This window comes from Puma concolor, chromosome E2 (assembly GCF_028749965.1).
Source record: "Puma concolor isolate L17-30 chromosome E2, mPumCon1.1.hap2, whole genome shotgun sequence".
Taxonomy (NCBI): domain Eukaryota; kingdom Metazoa; phylum Chordata; class Mammalia; order Carnivora; family Felidae; genus Puma; species Puma concolor.
Window position 1 is genome coordinate 3063168 of NC_141681.1, and position 13893 is coordinate 3077060.

The 13893-nt window shown below is 52.5% G+C and overlaps 1 long non-coding RNA gene across 1 annotated transcript in view; it reads left to right on the forward strand.

Annotated features, from left to right (window-relative positions):
- Positions 1 to 1968: 1968 nt before the first annotated feature.
- Positions 1969 to 13893, forward strand: part of LOC147573303 (uncharacterized) — a 367858-nt gene continuing 355933 nt past the window's right edge. Inside the window, exons 1-6 of the long non-coding RNA XR_015244604.1 lie at positions 1969 to 2187; positions 2763 to 2872; positions 3134 to 3342; positions 5090 to 5195; positions 10294 to 10445; positions 11466 to 11576. This is a non-coding gene — a long non-coding RNA (uncharacterized LOC147573303). The remainder of the gene's footprint in view (positions 2188 to 2762; positions 2873 to 3133; positions 3343 to 5089; positions 5196 to 10293; positions 10446 to 11465; positions 11577 to 13893) is intronic.

Sequence of the window (13893 nt, forward strand, 5' to 3'; positions counted from 1 at the left end):
CGGGCGGGCTCAGTGGGCAGGGCCAGAATCCTTCCACTAATCCCAGTTGACAGGCTGACAGGCTGACATTCGTTTGTCAGCCAACTGCAAACGGAAAGCAGGATTTTGGTGTATTTATGGTGATCCTGTCATTACACTCAGCACGATGAGACGTTGGTGTAAAAATAAAAAATAAATGGCCACACGGTTGAAATTAGCCTGGCTCCGACCCAGCCCAGGACGGCCCCCAAACGGGCGGCCGAAATGGCTGTGCATTGGTGGGATTTTTCTGTTTTGTTTTGAATTTTTCTACTTTCTGAAAATCCTGTCCCAGGAAATACCAAACGGGAAGAGAGCAGGCAAAGAACATTCCTTCTGTCACTTCAGCAATGAGGTTCTTTTATTAGTAGACTTCTGGTTTTAGAGCGGTTTTAGGTTTGCACAGAAATAGAGTGGAAAGCCCGAGTCGCCACCTCTGTCCTGCCTCACCACCTCAGTTTTCCGGGTTACCGACGCAGCCTGTGGGAGTGGTACCCCCAGTACCTGTGGATACGCCATCATTAGGTAAAGCCCGTACTGTACGTGAGGGTCACTCCTGGTGGTGGACATTCTGGGGGGTTTGGCAAACGTATGATGTCACGTATGCACCATCTCAGAGTCATATGGAGGAGTCTCACTGCCCTAAATATCCCCTGCAGCGATGAAATGTGAGAGCACCTTTTAGAGAAACAGGGCTGTCCCCACTGGCAGGGACCTGGAGAGCCAGGAGGGGCTAGAGCATGGCTCTGTAGTTTACGTTTAAAAAGAAAGGCACAAAGGGGCGCCTGGGGGGCTCAGTCGGTTAAGCGTCCGACTTGGGCTCAGGTCATGATCTCATGGTCCGCTGGTTGGAGCCCCACATCGGGCTCTGTGCTGTCAGCTCGGAGCCTGTAGCCTGCTTCGGATTCTGTGTCTCCCTGTCTCTCTCTGGCCCTCCCCTACTCTCTGTCCCTGTCTCTGTCTCCCTCCCCCTCTCTTTCAAAAATAAATAAACATAAAACAAATTTAAAAAGAAAGGCACGGCCTTGGGGAGTGTGCTCCAGCCCACTGGGTAGGCCTACATCTTCCTCTTGGATTTAGGAGGGTGATTTGCGGGGCGCTGGGCTTGCTGATTCTGGCTTACAGAACATTTGCTGTCAACAGGTTGCCACGTGGGGGATGGTGCCACAAGGCCAGCTCTGAGCTGGGAATGCGACAGGAGACAGTGTTCCCCTGTGCGTGTTCTTGCTGACACGTGTGGGGCTGACACGTGTCCTCCCTCCCGTGTGCCCGCCCTGTGTGAGCACACACCTGCCAGCAGCCTTTGCCTCTGGGATCCAGAGATAATAAAGCTCTCCTGCTTTTGGGGGGTTCAAGCCCAGTGAGCTGGGGGGCCTGGCCATGTTGCGTGGGCCGAGCATGTTCTCAGGTCCCCACGGCGTGGCCCACCAACCTGGCCTCTCGCCACCGTGGTGCATCAGTCAGGAGAGGTAGGAAGCCTCGCTTTGCGCTGGCCTCTTCCTGAACTAGACCCTCCTAGCCCCCACTTCCAGAGTCAAGGGCCCCTGAAGGTATTTGCAAATAATGGACACCTTGTCACGTCTGCATGCGCTTGACTTGTTTGCTGTAATTCTTGCTCAGACTTCTCTTCCACGAGGTGGGCGCTCTGAGATTCCTGGATGCTGATGGCATTCCTTTCCTGCCCAGGGTCGGGCAGGGTCACTCTCCGGAACCCCTGTTTGCCCCAAGGAGTGCCCTTTGCCGGTTTCCCTTCTTGCACTCCCTGGCTTTGGCATTAGAGGAGGTGAAAAATTATAATTCATTCCTAAGAGCGTGAGCACAAGGCACCCCGGATGTCTCCAGACCAGCCGTGGCACATTGCTGGCCAGTCAGCTGAGATCCAGCATCAGGAACGCGGGGTCTTTGTGGGAACTGCTGTTGTCCGCCAGAATGGGTCTAAATATAGTCAAAGTAGGTGAACTTACTATGCTTCCTGCATTTATCCTTTTAGCTGAAATTTCCCTGACTTTTCTTTTCCTTTTCATTTTATTAGGTTAATAAAACTTGGTTTTTGAGCATTTCGCCACCCCAGGAGGGCCGTGGGCCCCCCGTCCAATTCATCAAGTGCCTAATGAGCGGCCCCGGGGGTCCCGGGCCATCCATTCCAGAAGCTCTCTCTGCCTTGTAAAGGTGAGGCCCACGGGCTGCACTGTATATTTTGTCTGTTGGTTTCCCAAATTCTCCTGCCTGCTTGACTGTCACTTCTGGGGATTTATACGAGGCAGCGGCACCGCGGGCAGCCCCCCCTCTGCAGGAGGACCCCTCCTTTGCCTGCTTTTCACACACACCACACTCTCCGTGCCATAAAATAACGTTTCTGTAATAAAATGGAGTAGAAATGTGTCGATGCTAGCATTTTAGAACATTCCAGCTCCAGTGCTGTGGGAAATCCCTACGTTTACATTAAGGAGGGAAGCTCTGTGAGAGTAGGGGCTAAAACAGTGTGAAAAAAAAAAAAAAAAGGCCTTTAGTAAGAAGACATAGTCTGGGATTTAAATAAATGACACCAAGAAGGTGTGCGTGTGCGTGTGTGTATGTATGCAGCCCGCACGCTGTTTTTACACATGTGTTCCCGCCGCCCCTGGTTTATTGTTTGTGTTTCAGAGAAAGACCAGTAGAAGAGTGTGTGGATGCTGCCTGCATTCTGGCCCAGAGTCTGGACTCTGTCCTCTTCTAGAACATTCTTCCTCTTCCTCCCCCTGTAGGCTCTCTTGCCTTGGCCAGCTTGTCAGGATGCTGCCAGCTCCGGGCATGGGGCTGTGTCTGCCCCAGCATGGTGGAGAGCTGGAATCTGAGCACTCGAGCTTGGGGACAGGTCAGCTCAGGGAATGGAGACACGGCCATGGGAGGTACGAGGGCGGGGCGGCCCCGGGGCTGTGGGGGCCTCCAGCCACAGGGCCCCTGACTGTGCTCACTGCGTGGCCTTGTCAGTATTTGTGGTTAGCGTCCCCAGCTCCCCTGGTCTGGTTGAGCTTCTAGTAAACGCACGGCCTCTAATTGACTGCACTCTCGAGGGCATTACATGATTGCTAATAAATTACTCCATCCGACTGTAACTTTCTTCCCTTCCTTGCAGCTGCCCACCTTGAGCCCACAAGAGGAAGGAGCACGGGGAGGAGGTTGTGCTTGTGGGGGGTGCAGAACAAGGGAAAACAGAGAAGCCGGCTTGAACCATCTCTCTTGCGATGTGCCCTCTGCATTATCACCCACTGGCCCCGATGCCAGCTGACAGACCTCATCCAAACACTTGGCTGGGATTTGGGGACTTCTTTTAACGCCTGGTACGTGGGCAGTGGTGAGGAGGTCTGTCCCTCTTCTGTGGTCTCTGTGCACTTGAGGAGGAGGGGTCTGGAGGGTCTCTGAGGTCAAGGGGAACATCCATGGGGAGACAGGCATCATTCAACACCTCCATTCTCTGACGCAGGGAAGACACAATTGTGTGGCTCTCAGCAGTGACCTCAGAGTGTCCACGTGTCCCGGAACATGTGTCCTAGGTGTGTGCATCCTCCTGGTTCCTGGTGGCCATGTGTCAGTGGCTCAGAGTCCACACACGGAGGCCACAAGTGGCTGTTCTGATGGGGCTTAGAGGGAATAGGCCCGGCTTATGCCTGCGCTTAAAGCCTCTCAACCGAGGGCTGGCCCTTCTCAGTTTCCCGTTGCCTGTCGAGGGGCCTAGAGCTAGGCTCTGGTGCAAAATTTCCCACAAGCACCTGGCCCTTCTCCCCGCCTACCCTTCTTACTGTGCACTCCCTGGGCACTCGATGATCTGAAATCCACTTGGAAGGGTTTTTGTTTTGTTTTGTTTTCCCTCCTTGACACCTTGGAATGCAGTGGGCCGTCTCTTTCTGCTGAAGGATTTCCCATTACCCTGTGGGCTCGAAGGGGGACCTCAGGCCCAGAGCACGGAGGTAGCGTACGTGGTTCTCATCATGGGTTTAGTCCTGTCTTAACTGCCCCGGGGATGCTGCCCTATTTGCCCCCCTCTCTGTACCGAGTCCCCCCGACAGCAGCGCCCCGCCCCCTCAGGCCAGCCCACCTCCAGCCTCTCTGACTGAAAGGAACGTTCATGCCTGGGCCATCTGTTTGTTTAAACTCACCCCGTGCCAGTCCATGTTAAATGCAACAGAATGGAGAAAAATGTCATTCTTTGTCGGCCTCTGATCAAAGAGAGGACATAAAAAAAATTCAAGATGGATTTCTGAAGGACAATGTTGTACACATTCCCTGTGTTTCCGAGCTGCGGTGGTTAGTTGATTTTGGGGGGAAAAATCTTTTTTCCCCCCTTTTGATCCCGGGGAGAAAACACTCACACAAACACGTCTTGGCACCACAAACACTGCAAGATGGGCCCTTGTGTGTAGCCTCCCCGGCTGGCTGGCTGGCGGGTAGAAGGTGCTGGCTTCTCATTTATCAACAACACGAGAGAATTTGGAATACGACTCACTGCAGTGTGCAGACCCTTTCCTCCTTCTGCGGGCGTTCAAGGCGAGGTCACTGTCGTCTGGGGTGACTCAGGACCCAGGATGCTCCCCCCGTGCCCAGAAACTGCCGGCCCGGCTGCCCCCTCCGTCTCCTTCACCCCCAGCCATTAAGAGTACGTTTCTCCCTCACTCCTTCAGCCGGGGAGCAAATGCAAATAAAAAGCACTTAAAATGGTTAACATTTCCTGTCACTGAAGGCTTTCGTTAGGGGCGGGGGTCGCTGAGTTTTCAGTGTATTTTCATAGGAAAACTCATTTCGGATCTGCGGCAGGAACTCGGACAACTCACACAGCGGGCCTCGGGGTTTGCCGGGAGCCCGAGCCCTGAGTCAGCCGGGTGACCCTTTATGTCATGTGGGTACAGGAGAGCAAATACCCGGCTCCACACTGAGGCCAACCTGGGGCCCAGCTCCGGTCGTGGGAAAAAATAAAATAGGCTCTTGCCCACCCCCTGTCCCCTTGACGCGTTTTCTTTTCCTTTATTGGAGAAACCCTCTCCCCCCAAATTTGGTAATTTATTTTGTTGTGTTTCTCTATTGATCGTTTGGCTAGTGAGTTTGCTGGCTTCCTGGATGCTCATTTCTGGTTCTGCACAAAAGAGCCACGTTTCCTTTTGGAACCGGGACCAGGAGACAGACAGCAGCAGACATTGGAAATTGTGAGTACTCTTCCTCCACCGCCTCTCTGCCCCTGTCCGTCCGTCCGTGCGTCCTGCCTCCCCTTTCTTTCTCTACCAGCACACTGTCTGTCGGGCTCCTCCGCGAACCCCTCTGGCAGCCCTCGGCACCACTCTGGCTTTTGGGAAAGGAACCTCTACAGTTTCTGCACAAACATCCATGGGGAGGGGAGGGGTGGGGAGGGTGCTTAGCAGCGTGACTCCCTCTACTTCTCATTTTGAGGCTCCGAAAGATGGCGAAAGTACGCAGAAGGAGGCTGGCTTATTTCAGGGCGAGCAGTGAGTCCCCACTGAATTTACCTAATAAAACGAATTTTAAAATTTTCATTTTCTCATTTTGTTCCAGCAGAAAATGAGCTTGCCTTTATAATGTCCAGATCTTTCAAACTGAGTGAGAAATTAAGTTACAAAATGTAAATACTTCGGTATACATGCACGCGCGCACGCGCGCGCACACACACATATATATATATATGAAATGAAGTAATCCCTGACGGTAATGCAATAGCAAGCCTGACTTTAGGCTCCTAGGACATTTAAAAAAATTTTTATGACGTGCAATAAAGAAAAGTATGGTTCAGTAAAAATGTTTCTCTTTAAAAATGGATGCTTTGTGATACTTAATAAATTTAATTGTAATTTTCATTTAACATGAGTTGCTTATTTCTTAAAAATCTTCTGAACGTCTTTGTGAAATATTGGGAGGATTGTAAGAATGTTAATATTCTAGTCTACAATTTACTTTTTTCACGAAACTATTCCAGGGAGTCAGGGCAGTTTTGAAAGGACACAGTTCTCCGATGAAAAGAATACCCTGCGCTTAATTACGAAGAGAAAGTAATTAATGCTCAAATTTCAAGGCAAATCCAGCGATCGGTTAGGAGCAGGGAGAATGAGAAAAGCAAGCCAGTTATTTGCCTAAGAAAATCCAGAAATTGACCTCATTCGGATGGATAATCGGCATGTGATTATATTTTTAGGGAAAAGTTACACAAACTTCAAAAATGGTAGTTGTTTTGCTTAAGTGGCTGGAAAGGGGATTCAGAATAATATTTGGGTTATCCTAGTTTTGTGCTCTCGTGTTCGTGAAGCCTCGTCAGGTTAAAGAACCCCAGGGTGGGTGTGAGCACGGGTGTGTGTGTGTGTGTGTGTGTGTGTGTATGTGTATGTGTGTGTGTGGGTGTGTGTGTGTACCCGCTTTGCCCCCAGCCCCGGGGGAGTGTGGGGAGGAAAAGGTGGGTGCCGACCACTGGGAAAATAAATCTTCACCCCAGAAATTCATAACTCATCGAAAACTCTTAGAAATTAAACATAGCAATGCTCTCACTCTCTTCAACCTCCTCTTTGGGGGTGACAGGGGAGGGCAAGATTGCTGCAGACCAGAGGCACGTCAAAAGGCTGTGGCCACTTTCCTGCGCGTCTGCCTGGAGTATCCCGTCCTTGCCCTCCTGGCTATGAAACCACGGCACAGAGCGACTGAAACACATTTTTGAAGCTTTCAAATTGAATTGCCAGAGCAGAAACCTTGGCCTTCTGATGCGGGCTCCCTTGCTGCCCGGCAGATGGCGCTGTGACTTCTGGAGTGGCCCGTGGGGGTGGGGGTGGGGAAGACACTGAGATTCAGCCCGAAATCCCATCAGGTCCCCCCATCAGGTCCCCCTTCACCTCCCCCCGGGGTGCGTCCAGTCAGCTATAAACGTAAGAAGTAAAGAGTTTTTGAGGCCTCACTTGAAACACACCGAGCTGTCAAAGTATTTAAAGTATTTAAGCCAAATGTTAATTAGCAAATGTGTCGCCCTCCTGGAATGGTCCAAGAAGGCGCCCGGCTAGCGTTCAAAGAAGTATTTCCCGGAGATGTTTGAGATAAAAATGGAAGAAGCTTAGTAGCTATTTCAAGATCTGATCTATGGCCTGTTTATATTACGCAGGAAAAAAGATACCCTTACGATACTCCTGTAATAATCACGCAGAGTGTTACATGGCCATAGCACTGCGTGGAATTTTATGTGCAGACAAATGGCCAAGGAAAATCAGGCATGTGCAGATAGTGATGGGATCAGAGTCTCACCCTCTCAAAAACGGCTTTTCCATACGTGTGGGAATACGCGCCCTGGACCTTGGCTTTTATTCTGTCGGCACCTGCTAAAATGGGAGCTGCCAGATTCTTACGGCTTCTACCCTTCCTCTCCCAGGAGTGCTTTCAGGATGACTGTGTCCTCCTCCTCCACTGGGAAGAATGTCTACTTTATTTCAAAAGTAAACAAATATTTTTTGTCCTCGTCTTTTGCCAGGGAGAATCCCAAAATATGATGAGCACATCCTTCAATATATTTAATGTTAAAATTAAAATTAAGACAATTTTGGATGATTCCAATGTTTTTGTTCTTCACGGGACAACAGGATTCCCTAATTTGTTTTAGGTAATAATTTGCCACATTGTTTTTTTAATTTGAAAAAAAAAAAAGCATGCATGTTGAAACTACTTGAAATGCATACCAAGAGAAAGGTTTTTTTCTTTTCCTAAAAATGATGTTATCGTTTGTTTTGGGGGAAGAAAAAGATGGTAAGGGAATTAATTTGACTCTAAATGTGAAATAATATTTAAGGACACAGATATGAGTACGTGTAATATAGTAGAATGCCTTCATTGCGTTTAGTAGTGATAAAATATTGTTCTTTAAAAATTTAATCGAATGATGTGCTGGCTTTTTTTTTTTTTTTTTTTACCGGTATGTATTTACAAAGTGCAAGTTACCTACTGCTCGTAAGTCTGCGTATTAACAAGATGATCGTGCAAGAAACCCAGCTGTTTAAATAAATTCTGTTCTGCTTTAAAGATTTTGCCCTTTGGGGGGAAAAGTCATTTAAGTATTGAGTGGCAGTGACCAGCTAACAATAGTTAAAATGAAAATAAATCTTCCCGAAACTTAAGTTCTAATTTTCTTGAGCAAGATACTAACCCATAAAAAATAAACATTGTTTATTGAGCCACATTTGTATCAAGTGAACCTTTGTAAATTGATACGGAGAAAATATGAACTTGTATGTCCCAAATACTTTGGTCTGTTAGCAGAACAGAGAGAGCTATTTGATATGTAGAAACTGAAGAAAATAACATTAGTGATTCTGGAGAGAGATCCTTTCAGATTTGTGCAGACCCAGGGAGGTGATCGTATTAGAATTAACACAAAAATTTTTGTGTCACTGGGCACCGTGGCTTAAGGGACAATTTAATGACACCAGATATTAATGCTGACTTACATTTTTGCTCCGGCCAACCTTCTTACCATCTTGTTCATTTCCAGAAATCACATTCGTGACAGTTCTAATAGGCCATTCAACAGCGAACATTTTCTCATTTAGCCGAAAATATTTCAGGTTTCAAAAACCCAGCAAGGAAAAGCGCTTTCAGACTTCATGTATATGAATAAGCTTGTTTGGGGCAAGACTTTTGTGGAAAATGAACTCAACCAGACTATTTGCCCAATTTCAGTCTAAAATATTTTTATGTTTCCATTTGCCGACCGACCAGGCTGCTGGGACCTGAGTCGATGCAGGGGTGATTGTCTCCTCTCTTCTGGGCTTTTACTGTTTTAATTTTTACTTCTTAAATACTTTTTTTATACTTTAGTCTTTACTGTTTTATTTTGGTGAAAGGGTGGAAAGTGGCCCGGGTGCCACGTTTGCCTGTGGGTTTACAGAGACGCAGAGGCCTGTGTGGCCAGCAGGGAGGACAGGCCGCACAAATCCCTGGCTAGGAGCGGAGGTGCGCCATTGCGGAGTCTGAGTCCTGTGTTTGTAAACTTTCCACTTTCTGTTTTTTGAGAAAGTCACGTCTGATCTCTGCCAGCAGAGGTGGGGAGGCGCATTTACTTCCCTCCTAACAGCTGAATGCAATCAGAGCTCTTACTTTGTGTTGTGTTTTAGTTAAAAGGTAAAAGAAAAGAGAAAAAAGATACCCAAACAAACCAGAAGACACATTCGGCATCCAGTCTCGGACCGTGAATGGATAGAGCCGTCAGTGGGGGGATAAAGCCCACAGGACACAATGCGTTTAGCTCCTCCTCCTTCCCTCCCGTGAAATTCTCTCAGAAGGAGATGGGGAATCGTGGGATTCCATTCAGGGGTCAGCGAACACGTTTAAGCTGCATGTCAGGAGAAAGAAGGCTGAGATCCTTTGTGCAAACAAGTGCCAGAATATCAAATCCCTGCCTGTCTCTCAGAAATGCTCTGAGTGTCTCTGAGCGGTTTGGGGAAACAAGCCTTGCGTGCCACTTTTCTCAGTGGCCCTGCCACGGCCGCCTCCAAGGTGCCCAGCAGGAGCCGTGCCGGGGCCCCAAAGTTCCACGCTGACATTCCCCTGGAGGGGGTCTGGGCACGCAGGTGCACCCCCAGGCTGCGGTTGGGCTTGCCCTGCTGGGGACAGAGCCACGTTCCCAGTGGGAGCCCTCGGATCACCCGGCCTTGCGGCACGAGCACCTGTGGCCACGGACCCGGCCTGGACAGGGGCTCAGACAACAATGCCATGTTGCCGTTCTGTGATGGCTGCTGTCGCTGACCACCCCGGTGCCCCACCTTCTTGGAACCCTAATCTTGGACACTCAGCCACTTAACAAATTACCGTGTTTTCGTTTGCCGGTTGACTGTCTCCCCTGCCTAGAATCTAAGCATTGGGATTGTTGCAGACTTACGACAAGGGTGGGTGTTAATCCAGAGGTGGCCATGTGCCAGGCATGGCCTGGGACAACTGGATACTGCCTGCCAGGGTAGGGACTGCTGTTACCCTCGTCTGACAGTTGAGGAAACTGAGTCCCGGGGAGGCCGAGTGAGACCCTCGAGGCCTCACAGCTGCTGTGGACTCGAATCCAGGCCAGGGGATCACAGACCCCACGTTGTGCAGCAGGGCCTGAGCGCTGTGCTCAGTCAGTATTTGTCGAGTGAGGTGTCACTCCTGGAGCAGGAGATTGGGGCTCACGTGGGGCTCTGCCCTCACTCGCTGCTGACCGTGGGGGATTCCTTAAACTTCCTGAGCCTCGGTTTCCTCCTGCATAAAATGGAGCTGACAATCTTCCTTTTCCAGGTTGTGAAGATTTGAGACTGTGAACGCAAAGGCGGGGCCTATAGAACGTGCTGGATAAAGGTCTCTGGGCCAGTCCCTGGAGCCCCGAAATAAATGGGCAGAGGGGGCTGCCTGGCATCGCGTCTTGGCCACCTACCAGCCAGACACCCCAGGTGAGTCTCTTGCACTTGCTGGATCTTGGTTTTCTCTCCTCTTCCTGCTTCAGAGGCTCACAGAAGGAGGGAGAGTGGAGGCCACGGTCTTCCCGAAGGCATTCGCACACCCTGTGACCCTCCCATGCCAGTGCCTTGTGGTGGGAAGCGTGGCCCACAGACCAACGGTGTCGGCGCCGCCTGGGGGTTGGTTAGAAATGTGGAGTCTCAGGCCCCACCGAGACCTCCCACATCAGACTCCGGGTGTGTGTGCCCTGTCCTGGCCGCTGGAGAAGCACTGCCCTGGAGCACACGGGGGACGGAGGGGCACATGCCCCATAGCTGGCTCTCTGGGGGCCCTCGGCCCTCGGTTCCTCCCCTCTTCCCGTCCTTGTCCGTCCTGTGCTGCAGGGCCCTGAGCGGCTGCCTGCACAGCCTCCCGCGTCCCTGCTTTCGGCTGGTCTGGGGGGAGGCGGGAGCCACGGGGCGTTCAGCCCATGGTGCTGCTTGCAGGGACAGGCCCTCGCCTGCCCTCCCGTCCCGCAGTCCGGGGATGCTCGCTGCTCCCTGTGCCTGCGTGTCCCCTGGGCCCCACTCTGGTGGGCCTTTTCCGTCTCCGCCGCGACCGGTTCCAGGTATTGAATTCGCTCGTTTGAAGTGCTCCGCGAAGTTTCTGTTTTTCTTGGTGGGATCTAGCACCAGCCACGTGGGGCAGGGGTCTTGAGGTCAGAAGGTCCGGGCAGGGATTGCAGCTCTCCCACTGGCGTGTGCCATAGCCCTGGAAAAGTCAGCCCGCCCCCCCCCCCCCCCCCCCCCCCCCCCGCCCCCACCTGCAGCAGGTGAAACGCATAAATGTTCTCGGGTCTTCACCCCTCCCTGTGGCCAAGCCCTCTGCTGAGGATTTGCAGCTCCTTCTATCAAGAGGCAGGTGGGTTTCCTCGCCCCTGGATCCAGGTCTTGCCATCCGACTTGCTTCGGTCAGTGGGATGTTAGCAAACTTCACACAAGCAGAAGCTTGGAGACACATGTCCCTGTTTCCAGCAGCACTCTCGCGGCCCTGCTGCCAGCATGAGACGTGGCTGTGCCGGCCTGAGGAAGGACAAAGAACGTGCAGCCTGCTCGCCCGGTCAGCGCCGTGGAGCTCCTGCACACGTAAGTCAGCCTAGCCAGTGTCGGCGGGGACGCCCAGCTGACTGCCCAGGCGCAGGGCTGGTAAATGCTGCCCTTGCGTGTCGCGAGGCTTCGTTGTGCAGCTTGCTGTGGGGAAAGCTGTTACCCAGTTGCCAGTGTGACGAGCCGCTCGCGTGGTCTAAGATGGCCCTTGAGAACACGGTCGTGCAGCCAGGCCGACGGAGACCGAGATTCTGGCTCAGCCATTTCCAAATGGCCGTCCTGGGGGAAGTCGGTTTGTTTCTCTGGGCCTCGGTGTTGTCTTCTGTAGAGTGGGGATGACGGTAGGACCCACCTCAGGGGGCTTGTGGGAATTGAGGTGATATGTGTAAGGCACACAGAGCACAGCAGGTAATAACTGTTGCCATTCTGAGCAGGATTAGTGATAATGTTATAAAAGCCAACAACCACGATCCAGCCTTCACTCTCCTCTCTCTGATCCCTGACACGTGCCCTCGAGGTTTCAGCCATGCTCACGACTGCCTGCTCCTCAAAGGCTCCATGCTGCCTCATGCCTCAGTGCCTTTGCACATGCTGCTTCTTCCCCTGGGGTGCTGAGACTAGCGAGTCTCTTTTCTTCAAGACCCCACTTAAGTGCGGTGAAAAACTCAGGGTGGTTATCTGAATATTTCCCGTCTTCGTCCTGTCCTGTCCCGGCTGTCATATGCACGAGCATATTCTCAATTCAACTCTGGGGTCCCCTTGAGTTAGCCAGATGCCCTCACTCATTCATCTAGCCGAGAAGCTACTGTGCACGGGGTGCTTGGACGGCTCTGGTCTCCGGCTGCGAACAGCACGTCTGTCGGGGCCCATAGTCCACTGGGAAGGCAGACACGTGCGTGGGCAGCCACAGGCTTTGCAGGCAGGGTTTGATGGGGCCGGAGGTGCACAGAGTTTCAGGGAAGCTGTCCAGATGGGCATCCGAATGGAGGTGTGAGAGGTCAGCCTGATGTGGGTGCAGAGGAATCCGGGCCTCTGGGTGAGGGATCCTGGGAGGGGCGCGGGGCTCTCCTGCGGGCCCCAGTGGGGAGGGGACTGTGAGGGCAGGTGTGGTCTGAGACCCGGGCGGAGGTCAGGGTGCAGGGGGCTGCTCTAGCTTCATGCCACTTGTCCCCAACCGGGCAGGCGGGGTGTGGCCACCTTGGTTCGCAGATGCAGACGCTGAGGTCCCTCCTGGGAGGGGATCCCTGTCACTCACCACCCAGGGTGGGGGGAAAGCAGCTCTGGGCATCATATTTATGTGTCGGGGAACTGGGAGGCTGGTTTCACTGCAGAAACAGATAAGATAAAACAAACAAACAAAACACTTATTTTAGGGCATGGAGGGAGCCTGCCATTCCATGCCCCCAGGAAGCCAAGAACATAGCGACTGGATGGCGTGCCTTTCGACCGTCTCAGACGGGCGAGGGGGAGGCGGCTTCCATGGGGGCCACCTGGCTGCGTTCTGGTGTCCCCTCGTGCAGGAGTGGTGGGGCCGCAGCCCTTCACACTCAGCAAGCGCGTCAGCTGGGACCACGTTGGTGGGCGGTGACGGGATCGGGCTGTCTGAGGCCCCGGGCGGCTGGAGGAGGGCAGTCTGGGCGGGGGCCCGGCTCCCCCGTCTTTGGGGCCCAGAGCCCGTGGGCTCTCGGTCACGAGATGTACCCCGCACCCGTGAGGCTCAGGGCTGCACCAGCTAGGGGCGCGCTGTCCTGTCGTGGCGGAAGGGTTCTCTTGGGCAGCTCACCTCCGTCATCCTGGCTGCGACGCCGTCACCTGACCACTCTCGCTGCAGAGGAGTCTGGGAAACTGCATATTTTTAGTCGGGTCCACTGCCAAGCCAAATAACACCAGAATCCTGTCAACAAGGAGGGGTGGGGTGGCGAGCAGATGTGGTCAGGCAGCCAGCAGAGGGCTGGGAGCACGGCGTGGGTCATCGGTGACTGCTATGGACGCCCTCCCAGTTCGAAGGTGAGGGACGCGTTTCTCTTTGCAAAAACCCTTCTGGCGAGACGTTTATCTCCTCGCATTCTGGAGATTTCACTCATGAAAAACAAAATGAATTAACATGTTTCTACCGGTTGGGAAAATACGGGGTTGGGTTTTGGCCAAGACTCCCCCTAAAGTGGGTGGCATCTTTTTGGACGGTTGTTCCGCGGAGAAGGAAATGGGGGCACCGAGAGGTTGGGGGTTCACCCAGTGGTTGGTGACAGAGTGGGCTTCAAATGGCAAACCCCCGCCTGGCCCCACGGTCCCGGCCGCAGCCGCTGAGGGTGTCTCTGGGCCTGCACAAAGTCTGGGGCCTGCAGGGGCCTGGGGT